Here is a 12,918-nt window from a genome sequence, read left to right as displayed (position 1 = left end):
CTAATGCATCAGAGCGCTGAAGGACAAAACCAGCCTGGCAGACTAATGCTTAGGTCTTGAGGAGAATTGACTTGGCAGTGCTGATCCAACAACCTTCCGTGATCTGTAGCAGTGCCATTCGGCTTCAATTGCTGAATGGACAAAGCTGCCTGCCCCTGCTAAGTAGAGATAGGAATTAAGCCACAAAAACTAATGAATGGTGGGGGAAACAAGGATACTTTGTCCTTCCATGAATGACATTCTCCCTTTAAAAAGAATCTTGACATGTATCCCATACTCTCTGAGCCAAAAATGGCCACTGTAAAACAGATTTTTTCAGTTACTGTCAGTCTGACTCACATGAACTAATTTCATCACTGAGAAATCACTCCTCAAAGGGCCTCAAGATTTTCATTAGTTAGAGATGTCCTATTCTTTCCCATGTGTTGGTCATTTTCATCTGCCTTGTAGGAGGAAAGCGCCCAAGAGCTAAAAGACTACATGAAAGGAACTTTTCTGATGGACAACATCTGAGGGACAGATACAGATTTTTCCATCTGTGGCCAAGCACTCAGTAGTTTCAAATGTTTAGAAAAGCTCAGAGCGTTTTCCCCCCTCTTTCCAATATATTTAAGATCTAATTAATTCTTGAATAAAAATTCCACAAGCAGGTTAACAGCAGCAGCAGCTCCAAATGTCCAAATAAACTTAGGCATAATTAAATAAGTAGTGATTTTAGTGCACACAGAAGTTCTTCATTTTTCATACAGCTGGAGACAGATGTCCCCATGTCTAAAATGGAGCTTCAGTGTTCACCTTTATATGTGGATGTCACATTAATTTCAGCTTTCTTATATGCTTAGGAGTGGGTTGCTTTTTTAAAAAGCTGAAACTTGTGGCCTTTATCCAGTAATATAATATCTCTGCATTGTCAAGTATCCTTGCTTTTCCTCACCATTCATTAGTTTTTTGTGGCTTAATTCTCTTCCCATGCTGCCAGTTGGTAGGGTGGTGGAGGGAAATTGGGGAATTGGTGGAGACTTCACTTCTGGAATGACTGAGAAGTGATGTCATTGCATAGCAGTGCTACTCAAGCATTTACCCAAAACTCTATGGTTAAATTGCATCATTGGATACATCATATCACCAGAGAGGCCAAGTCACAGGCCCGTAGCCTGTAAATTTTGGGTGGAGGGGCCCCCGAGATAAGAATTTTTTGGGGGGGAGGGGCACGGGGCCAGATAGCCTCATTTGCACGGAGGGCTTCTCTTGAGGAGCCCTTTGTGCAAACTCCACAAGTTTCCCTGCCTCCTCCACCCACCCACCAGCTGCCGTCAAACCCTCCTTTCCCTTCCCTCCCCCCCAGTGCACCATCCGCCCACCCGCCACCGCCGCCTGTGCCTCCTCTGCCAGCCTGTCCACCCCAGCATGCTGCCCGCTCACCCACTGTGGTGGCCTTGCCTCCTTCACCAGTTTGCTGTGGCCTCTACTGCCACCTGCCCCTCCTTTGCTTTCCCTTCGCCTCTCCCTTGCATGAAAACAGTGCCCTGCCATGATTCCATGGGGGGGGGGGGTGTGACAGGAAGGGATGGGAAAGGAGGGGTGGGTGGCGGTAGTGGCTGCAGCAAGCCAGCAAAGGAGGCACAGGCCGCGGTGACAGGCGAGCGGGCGGCAAGCTGGGGGGCAGTGCAAAGGGAAGGGGGTGGTGGCGGCTGGCCAGTGGAGGAAGCACAAGCCGTGGCAGTGGGCGCTCGAGCGGCATGCTAGAGGGGGTTGTGAAGGGAAGGGGTGAGTGGCGGTGGGCCGGTGGAAGAGGCGCTGAATGGAGGGGCCCTATAGGGGGTAGGGAGGATTTGATAGAGGGGCTGTGCCCCCCCGCCCCTCCGCCCCATGGCCATGGGCCTGCACAGTCATGGTTTTAGTTCTCCTGCTGGTTGCCAGTCTTGAGCATTCCCCAGCACACCACTTTTGCACCCCCCAGCGCACCACCCGCTCGCCCACCACCGAGGCCTGTGCCTCCTCCGGCCCGGCGCCACCCATCCCTTCCCTTTGCACACCCCCCTTGGGCTGGCAACCCTAGCTGATCTCCAGTGAAAGAATTTTAGGGGGATCAGGAAGCTACTGAAGAAGGAGGATGTGGGAAGGTGCCTATCTGTAAAGTCCATGGATCAATATATATATGCTAGTGAGTTTTTCATCCCATCGTTCCTCAGCATGGGCTCTCTGCTGTGTTATTAAGTGAGTTCAGCCAGCTCTTAATCAACCAAAAATGCTTTATTTAGAAGAAACAGTCACAAACAGGCAGCAACAATGAACTATATATATCTGGAACAGGATAAACCATGCCCAGCAGGCAGACACTCACCAATCCTGTTCTGCTTTCCAGGATCCTTCATTTGCATTTCCTTGTGAAATGCCTTGCATCCTGATTGGCTGGTTCCAAGAGAATGGCCAATCAGAATGTAGGCATCAGGATTCTGGTTTGCAGTGAGTGCCTGCCTCAAGCTCAGCTTAGCAAGTACAATATATAACTCAATACGCAACACCGTCCTCCCTAAGTTAGGACTGTACCAAGTTGCAAACATAGTCCTGTAGGTATCAAGGGTGAGCCAACATCCAGTTGGAGTGCTGCAGCTCTTCAGCTGGCTCCGTATTAGTCACGAAGCTTGCCTCACTGGGAGGAGCAGAGTACATAGCCGGCTCTGAGCTCTGACCCACAATGTTCTCGGGAGTCACTGGCAATGGAGACGTAGAGCCTTCAATAATAGGTCCATTAGCAGGGGTAGCCATTTGTGGCCCAGGGTGCAAGTCCATAGGTGGTGCACAGTCCAGCCACCTATGCTGGAGTTGGTCAATGTGATGGCACAGAATCCTGCCACCTGATGCAGTGACCCAATATGGCACCAGCCCTGTAGCCTTGATCATAGTGGCAGAAATCCAGGGTCAGTCCATCCCTGTAGTTCCAGGCATACAATAAATTGGCCAGCTGGAACACCCAAGGGTTGTCTAGGACCTCCTGGCCCAGATGGCATTCTGTCATTAAGTTTGGGTGTAGCTGGTCTAGGAGAGTGGTGAGCCTCCTGTTCATCAGCAGCTCTGCCATGCTTCACTCCATTGCAGTATGAGGTGTGATGTATTGCTGAAGGAGGAAGTAAGCCAGCCTCAAGTGCCAATCCCCATGCACAATTCTGTGGAGTGAGTCCTTTGTTGTGTGTACTCTTTGCTCTGCTTGCCCATTTGTTGATGGGTGGAATGGTGTTGCCGCAATATGCCAGATCATGTTGCTTGCCAGGAACCACTGGGATTTGGCAGATGTAAATAGTGCTCCATTGGCTGACACAAAAGTGTTTGGCAGGCCATGGGTGGCAAACAGATGATGCAGGGAGTGGAGAACAATGGCAGATATCATTTTGGACACTGGAATGACTTCCAGTCATTTAGAGTAAAGAGTCCACAATGTTCAGAAATACCTGTTCTTGGAATGGACCCGCAAAGTCAATGTGGAACCTCAACCACAGAGTGCGAGTTGTCTGCCATGATTGCACTGGAGCATGTGGCAATGCAGGATGAGACACTTGACATGGCTGACAAGACCAGACCCATTCTTCAAGATCAGACCAAATGACTAGAACTCAGCATCAAGATGGTCCACTGGCCACCCCTCCACACCCAGTTCAAAGCTCTGGACAATGTGCAGTCTTTGGCTGTGTAGGCAGCAACATCAAAGGCATGGGGAGGTGATTGTGGAAGATCTTCGAGCAGCATTATGCCATGAACAGGAGAAGGGTTGGCGGCTGCATCAGGCAGAGGCAGGCAGCTGAGAGCATCAGCATGGCTCAAAGCCCTGCCAGGTCTATAGTGAAGGGTGTAGTCATAAGCCAACAGGAACACAGACCAGCACATCATCTGAGGTGACAGGACTTGCGGGGTCTGGCGGTCAGACACGAATCATCCCAGGAATGGTTTGTGATCTGTTATGATTTTAAAGTGTCTGCCATGTACATAGTCATGGAGTTTCTTGACCCCAGCCACTATGGCAAGGACCTCCGTCTATTTGTGCATAATTTTGCTCAGCAGATGACAGAATTCTGGGGACGTATGTGATGGCGGCTTCCCATCCATCTGGGATCTGGTGACTCAAGACTGCCCCGATCTCATACAGAGATGCATCACAGGCAAGTGGCTTCAATTTATCAAAATGTGTCAGCATGCTGTCTGATGAAAGCAAGTCCTTGACAGCAGTGAAAGCCTTATTTTCTCTCAGGTCCCAGACCCAGGGGCTCTTAGACCCCAGGAGCCAGTGCAGTGGCTCAGCAAGTGATGCCTTATGTGGCAGAAACAAATGGCAAAAGTTAAGCAGTCCCAGGAATGACTGGAGTTCTTTCTTGGAATGTGGTGGAGGCACACTGCAGATTGCCTTCACCTTGGTGGGTGTAGGATGAATGTCAGATACATCAATGAGGAACCCAGGAACTCAACCTGTGGGATGCCGAATTGGTACTTCTCTCTCTTCACAGCATTTAGTAATTGGCAGAGGACCTCTTGGAGGCATTCAGACAGTTCTGTAGCAGAGTCTCAGCAATAAGACATCATCAAAGTAGGCCATAATCTTTCAGCAGGCCTTCCATTAAGCTTTGAAAAACAGTCAGAGCTATGCTGACCACGAATTGCAAGCGCTTCATCTTGAATGCACCTTGGTGAGTTATGATGGTCTGAGCTTCTGCAGTGGGAAGTTGCTGGTATGCCTATGCCAGATCATGTTTGGTGAAAATCTTCCCATTAGGCAGCAATGCCAGGAGATGACTCATCACAGGTACTGGATATGTATGTTGCTGTAGTGCCTTGCTGAGTGCATACTTGTAGTCGGCACAGATGCAGATGGCCCTGTTGGCCTTGAGTGGGGTCACGATTGTAATCTCCCAGTGAGCATGAGGAACAGGCTCAAGGACCCCTTGGGCAATCAGCCAGTCCAGTTCTTCCTTGCTCTTTGGTTTTAATGTAAAGGGCACCTGACGAGCCTTGAGTCAGACAGGCGTTATAGTTGGTTCACGTTCGAATGACCCTGGTAGACCTGTATATTGTCCTAAAGACCCATCAAAAACAGCAGCGAATGCAGTGTAGACAGTCTAAAATTTGGACTGACCGATTTGTTGAACACTCATAACATGAATGCCCAGTGCCACAAACCAGTCTAGTCCAAGCAAACTAGTGCAGTGGCCTTCAACAATGACAAGGTTCAACAGACTACTGAATTCTTTGTAGCAGACATGGAATGTTCTGATGCCAGCCACTGGAACCTGCCAGCCTCGGAAATCAGGCAGGTGGACCCTGAATGGCTCAAGGCATTGGTCCGACTTTTGTGGGCAGATACAATGAAAGGTGTCCCTGGAGATGATGGAGACCAGTGAGCCCGAGTCCACCTCCATCTCACAGAGCATGCCTTGGTTGCTCACCGTCAGCTTGATATTTCCACAGGGTTGTAGCTGGATCCTCTGAATTGTCACACCATGTGCATGGTTGACAGAGTAGGGATACTGCAAGATAGTGTGACATTCTTCCAACCTGGATTGCCCTTTGTAGGCAGGCTGTGAATAATATAATGCTTGTTGCATTGAGTCTTTTGGTTTAGTGCCTCAGCAAGTACGAGTGATGTGCCTGGTTCTCCCGCAATCCCAGCACTGAGCATCAGTGAGAGACCCCACAACTGGCCCAGGGCAGCCTTCATAAGAGTGTGAGTCTGTGCACTTGTGCCAAACGACCCATGTGCGAAAGACCTCATCGTCTTTCCCCGACTCTTCCTCTAGGCTTTCCTGGTTAACAGCCTCAGACTTGGGGGTCAGTACTGGATTGCATGATGAACCTCTCAAGTGGACTGGTCAGCAGCTTTGGCAGCTATCACTTTCTTGATGGCTATTTTGAAGGCCAGCTTCATGAATAACCACCATTGTAGTTTCTCGTTCTGTAGGCCACACACCAGGTGGTCTCAAAGGGCAATTTCTAGCTCTATAAAGTTGCAAAGGTGTGCTGCTTGTCACAGAGTGCTTACAAATGCACTTGGAGTCCCTTTAAATTCCTGTTTTCTGCTCCATCTATGAACCACCATGAACTGTATGAACTGCTCTAAAAGTGTGTGGAAGTTTATAATGGTAGAGTCCCCTTGAACTTCTGTTTGTGAACCACAAACAGGGCAAAATTCATGATGAATTTTGTTTCATGTTTTAGTTCATGGTCATTTCTAGTAAATAGTATGGAGTGTGAGAGGGGCAGTGATTGGAGAATATTATGTAGACAAAGGGCTACTGGTCTGAAAGAAAAGACGCAGGTATAGTTGCTTGCAAATTGAATTTGGGTACAGAGGAGGGTTTGGATCAGAACTATCTGGGGCTAAGTGCTGGAAAGAGTATGGAGTTTTCATCAGAAAGTATTTGGATAGAGGGAAGGTAGCGGGGTCATTTACTCATGGATTGCTGGCATACTCTTGGTCTGTTGAAGTTGGAAGATGCCCATTTACACTGTAAGGCTATGGGTATATTTTAGAACCTTCAGCAGAGTCATTTCAGGATGCTTCAGTGGTGAAGGAAAGGGAGCAAAGACCCCCTCTCCCTGAATATGAATATCATGTACCAAACTATCTGTATCATAATATGCTGATCCTTTAACAACAAACTGTCTTTGTTTTAACCAGTGATGCAGAACAATTAATTCTACAATGACAATCTCAGAGGGAAAATGTGTAGGCCATTTAGACCAGTATGGCACGGGAAAACCATACTGTAAACAAATGATAGGATAACAGGTAGGAGCCAGATACAAAATGGGCACAGAAAAAGGCTCTAGTTGTTGCAACAAAAGAAAAGAAATAACTGCTTTTTTAAACAAGGAAGTTCTAATGCTGTCATTTCTACAGAAAGGCATTAAAGTAAATCTAGATGGAAGAAGAGCATGTTGTACAGCATAACAAACACAATGTATGAATAAGGGTCTTACAGAGCTATCCTAAGCAGAGTTATACCCTTTTAAAGCCTATTGACTTCAGATAATAATTAAGAAGGGTGGAACTCTACTTAGAATGGCACTGTAAATCAGTAGCAGAATAGCTGAAAACTCCAGTTCAAGTCTCCAGGAAATCCAACTAGATTTCCTTATTCAACATTAAACACTTAGTTATAAAGAAACTGATCTAGCACATTTTGCACTTTCTTTGCAACCAAATAAGAACTGTGAAAATCTAACCCTAAAGGATCTGAAATATTCTGCATTATTGTCATCTGCCAAGATGCAGTATTTCTGTTGTACATTTGATGTACGAAACTTGAGTTTCAGAAGAACAACAACAACAAAAGGGTAACCAAGACATACAATAATATCAGTGAAATTATCAAAATGTAATAAGATTTTATTAAAAAAAAAGACTTTGCCCTCTAGCAGTTCATAAAGCAAACCCCAGAAGCTGTAAAGAGAAAACAAACATAAAATTATTGTGAAGAAAGTAATGGAAAGTTCTATCCTCAACAATAACAAAAAAAGATAATAACTAAGAATTAAGTTCAGTTGGGAGAGAAAGGAAAACGCCTCCCATGAAGGCATAAACCTTCTCTAATGAAGAATTAGAAGTGTGCAAACAGTTGGATTCAGATTCGGTTTTTATATTGTTTTAAAACTTGTGGATTCTTTAATATCAGAATCAAAGCTAGAGGTGACTATTTTTTTATAATGGGGGTTTCAATAGCTTCATCAGATAGCCTTCCTCAGAACAAAGGAGACTGCAATGTATACCAACCAGGGCTTTTTTTCCCTTGGGAAACATGGCAGAATGGAGTTCTGGAACCTCTTTGTGGAAACAATATTCTCAAAAAAATGTTTAAAAGTTATGTTTCTTCTTCATTCCTCTCTTTAGAGTTCCAGCACCTCTTTTTCCAGAAAAAAAAAAGTCCTGCTACAAACACTGTTAGGTTTGGAGCTTTTGTCCTTCTGGAAGGTTGGAGATTGGTGCCTTGACTATTAATTGTGTTTATCATTTGAAGATGTCGCAGTCTTTTTTGTTCTAAAGAAGACTATCTGACGAAGATATCAAAACGAGCAGTTATCGCCTCTATGAACTTTGACTGAAAAAGAAAGTTGTTAGCTTTAGGAAATCATTATTATTTGGAAATCTTTATTTTGAATTGTTACTGGACCTTCCTACATAGAACTGACAGAGTGGAGAATTTACTGTACAGTTGTTGAATGAGTATTATGTGTAGAAGGACAAAAAGACTGTGTACATTGCTGAGAAATGGTAACGGCATTCTGCATAAGATCTAATTAAGCCTTCATTGAACGTATTATAGACATAAAGAACTTTTAAAGTATACTTGTGATATGATTTATACATTTAGCTAAGTGTCAATTGACACAATATTTTTTGCTTGACTTTGCTTATCAGATTCCTGTGATTTCCCTTGCCATTAATATCTGTAGATTATTGCATGCTTGTCATGCAGCAGGTGCAGCACCAAGATCAGAGGAAGCTAACAGGCTTCATGTGGTGAAGAAGGAGTTTTATCTCTCCTCCTGTTTAGGCTAGCCAGCTTGCTTTCATCCCAGGCTGCAGCAGCTATACTTGGGTCAAACGAACAGGTCTGGGTAGGAAGCGGAAGGTCTTTGCTGTTCCCCCTCCAGTACAAGCCAGGTGAGTTGCTTTTTCTCTGGGCTACAGCAGCAGCATTGGGATGAGAGGAAGCCAACAGGTTTGGGTGGGAAGGGCTTTTCTCTGGCTGACTTGTTCTCAGCCTGGCTGCAAAAGCACTGCTTGGAACAAAAGGAAGTCTTGTGACTTGGGGAGGAAAGAAAAGGGCTTTTCTCCTTCCTCTGATTCAGAGCAGCTGTCTTGCTTTTGCAAGCAGGCAGGTTTGGGTGGAAGCAGAAGGGCTGTGCTCTCCCGCTCTTGTACAGGCCAATGAATAAAAATTAATAATGGGTAGCAATAGCTTGTCTTCAGCAGTGAAGATCATTGTGTTGTGTCTGCAGCTTGAGTCATTTCTTAAAGTTGTACAGCCCGTCATCTGCACTAGTCAATTAGAAGCCCTACAGGGCAAAAGCTTCCACTTTCTTTTGACCCTGCCCACTTATAGGAAACAATCAGTGAGTGCCACAAAATGTGACAGAGATCACCATGGCATCTCCTGGTGCAGTATTGTGGGCCTCTGTTATATGGGCATGTGTAGACCCATCTATATATCTCCATAGCGGTACTGCTTTTAAATTCAGTAAAGACAACTGAGAGATCTCAGAATATGAACCAGAGATCCCTTCTAACATAGGCGTTCTGATTCTTCATAGCCACTATTTTCTCACATCTTGCCTATGGCTTCCCCATTCTCCTCTGCCTCCACACAAGAACATAGCAGCTTTGATGAATCAGGAAAGTGGCCATCTGGTCCACCAGCATCCTGTTTTATGCAGTGGCCAACCAGTTGCCCCCGAAAGGTCCACAAGCAGAGAGCATGGCGGCTAGAGCCTCTATATGTTGTTATCCACAAGCATAGTATTAGCAAGTTCCTGGCTGTGAACATGGAGGCTCCATTCCCCCCCCCCCAATCGTGGCTAATAGGCTTTGATGGACCTATCCTCCATAAAGTTATCCTCTTTTAACAACTAACTTAATAGCTGTCATTATATTCTATGGCATGGAATTCCACAAGTTAATTGTTCTTTGAGTAAATTACTTACTTTTGTCTGTATGGAAACTACTGCCCATCAACGCATTCAGTAATTGTGAATCCCACTATTATGGGAGAGAGAAAAATAAAAATTCTCTGTCCGTTCCATGCATAATTTTATGAACCTCTGTCTTGCCCCCTCCTTAGATCTCTTTTCTTTAGACTACAAAGGCTCAAACTCCCTAGCCTGTACAGAAAGTGTTCCAGCCTCTTGATAATTTTGGATGCCCTTTGCCACACCTTTTCCTTTTTTGAGAGAGAGTGACCAGAATTGGGCACAGTATTCAAAATGGGGTGACGTCGCATCATGACATTTTCATGGCAAACTGTTTTTTTTTTAACGGGGTGGTTTGCCATTGCCTTACCCTGTCATCTACATTTTACCCCCAGCAAACTGGGTACTCATTTTACTGACCTCGGAAGGATGGAAGGATGAGTCAACCTTGAGCCCGCTACCTGAACCCAGCTTCCAACGGGATTGAACTCAGGTTGTGAACAGAGCTTGGACTTCAGTACTGCAGCTTACCACTCTGCTCCATGGGGCTCTTATCCTAGCCAGGGCTTTTTTTGAGCAGGAATGTAGTTCTGGCTGCTTGGCATCAGGGGCTTGGCATCAAGGATGTGACCTAATATGAAAATGAGTTCCTGCTGTACTTCTTCTACATCCTGCCCCCCATCCTAGCATAGAATTTGGCTTTTTCAATGTTGCCAAACAATGAGTTGATACATTCATTATGGTATCCACTTTGGTCTTAAGATCTCTTTTCTGATTACTTTCTGTCAGTTCAAGCCACATTTAAAACTTAGGATTTTTCACCCCAGTGTGCATCATTAGACCTAATTTCCCACAGTTTCCACATTGTGCCAAATTATGGCACACTAACCCAGTCTTTTGGAGCTCTTCACAATTCTCTCTTGCCCATACCATCCTGAATAATTTGGTGACATACAAAAATGCTGCCACCTCCCTGATCAACCCCAATTCCACATTATTTATAGGTCAATGTAATAGCATTGGACCCAATGGTATCCATGCAGTATGCGAGATGTGGACATTTCTGGTTCATTTTCAGGAATCAGAGCAGAAATACTAGTGGGCTCATAAAAGAAAGCTGTGATCCTTCAAGCACTGCTGGCAAAGGGACCCAAGTAATATTAATATTCCAACAGCCAAAACTGAGCATGACTCTAAGATGGCAATTCCCTCACGCATTCTGCTGAATGAATACGACTTTGTAAAAATGCCAGAACATTATCTATGAGGGCATATTGCAATGGAAAAACTGAGTAAGTGTTATTGACAAAGTGCAGAGGGTAAATGTGGGTGACACCACTTCCATGTTTCCCAGTTCCAGGTTGTTAAACAAATAATGTACAGCAAACACTTTGAAAGCTGGCAGTATCATTCTGTGAAAACCAATTGAGATGTAAGGCAAATGGAAAGCTTTTGGCGGTCCACTATCAAAGGCTGGCAAAGTGATGAAGGAATATTATGAAGTGATAATGGCTGGTGTCATTACTCCAGATTATTATAAAAGTTTGGGATTAGTTTAAAGAAAATCGAATGGTAACATAAAATAGAGGATACCTCTACCCTTATTGAAAATATTATGTTATGTTTAATTTAAATGTAAGTGTCGTCAGGAGCACTACAGCCTGAATCTCTATAGTACATAGAATTACTAGCATGAATTGAAGCATATATGAATACATGACATTGCCCTACACTGAGTCAGACATTTTGTTTGTTGAGGTCAGTAATGCCTACATGGACTTTCAGCTGCTCTCCGTATCTCTGGCTAGTGATTTTTCACATCACCTACCAGCTGATCTATTCGGCGCAGTATGTTTGGGAAGGAGGAAGAGGAAGGACTCTCCAGGGCAAGGCAACAATCACTGTTCATCCATTTGATTTTGTGGTCCAACAAAATGGAACAAATAGGACTGCTATCCCTGTCTTTCTTACCCTGGTATAGCTAAATGCAATAGGGATGGGGATGGGGTTAAACTGGAGAAAAGACGCAACAGGACATGGGTGCATGCTATAGTGACCTCATTCTTCAAAGCAGCAATATGGGATACAGCTGATTAAAAAAAACCCCACCCCTCATCATTATGGAGCAGTGAAAATGGTACTTTTTATTGAAGAACTTTGCCACTTATTTTATAGGTTAGAGTTTTCCAAACCTTTTCCCCACCATGACCTGTTTTTTTCCCCATGGTCCAGGTGGAGGTCTGGGCGAAGGTTTTTCCCTGCTGTCTGAACATCAGAGAGGGGCAAAGGAGTGTGCCTGGCTGGCACACAGTCTCAGCATCACTCCCTGAGTGATACAGAGACTGCCCGCTGGCCAGGAACTTTTCTTGTCCTTCTCTGATGTTTCCCAGCATCCTCCCCGGATGCTCCTTGAGCGTCCTCCGGGCGGAGGATGCTCAGGGAGCGATACAAAGACTGAGTGCTGGCCAGGATCTTCCCTCACCCAACAAAGACTGAGTGCTGGCCAGGATCTTCCCTCATCCAAACATCAGAGAGGGATGGTGGAGGGCTTCTGGCCACTGTACAGTCTCTGTAGTGCTCTCTGAGTTTCCTCTGCCTGGAGGATACTCAGAGAGTGGTACAGTTGGTGGTGGTGGCAGCATGGGGGGCAGGGGCTGGAGCGCGGCATCTCATTGTGGCACCAAAGATAAATAGAGAGGGGAGAGGGCAGTTGGGTCACTCCTGCCGACCTGGCATTGAGGCTTGCGTGGCCCGGTAGTGGGTCATGACCCTGCAAATGGGAAACACTGATATAGGTGACTCAGAAAACCAAAATGGGGGTAGGGAGTCTGCAAAAAGGCTGGCTATATGAATTGGGGTAGGGACTGAATTGCAAATGGGCAAGAACTGTAAATGGAATAGAGATAACTAGTCTAAATATGGGCATAGATCTTTGGAAAGAAAATTAGGGCAACTGTGAAATTCAGTTGTGCCAAAAGATCTGCTAGTGAGGTTTGGGGAACTCTGGTTACTGATCTGAATGCCATTTCTAGGTGATATATTTCCATACCAGTATTTTCCAGGCGTAGCCTATTTATTCTCCCCAGAAGAATTGGGAAATGTGGTCCATCTTTCTTCCTCTAGTTTTTGCCTTTTGTTCTGTGCTTGGATGCTCAAACTTGAGACACCGTGGTAGTGGATATGTAGAGGGTAATTTAACAAATTCATATCTATGCTTGGAATTGAACAGACAGTTCCTAGCGC

The sequence above is a fragment of the Heteronotia binoei genome, unplaced genomic scaffold (assembly GCF_032191835.1).
Source record: "Heteronotia binoei isolate CCM8104 ecotype False Entrance Well unplaced genomic scaffold, APGP_CSIRO_Hbin_v1 ptg000323l, whole genome shotgun sequence".
Lineage (NCBI taxonomy): Eukaryota > Metazoa > Chordata > Lepidosauria > Squamata > Gekkonidae > Heteronotia > Heteronotia binoei.
Note: the sequence above shows the minus strand (reverse complement) of the source record.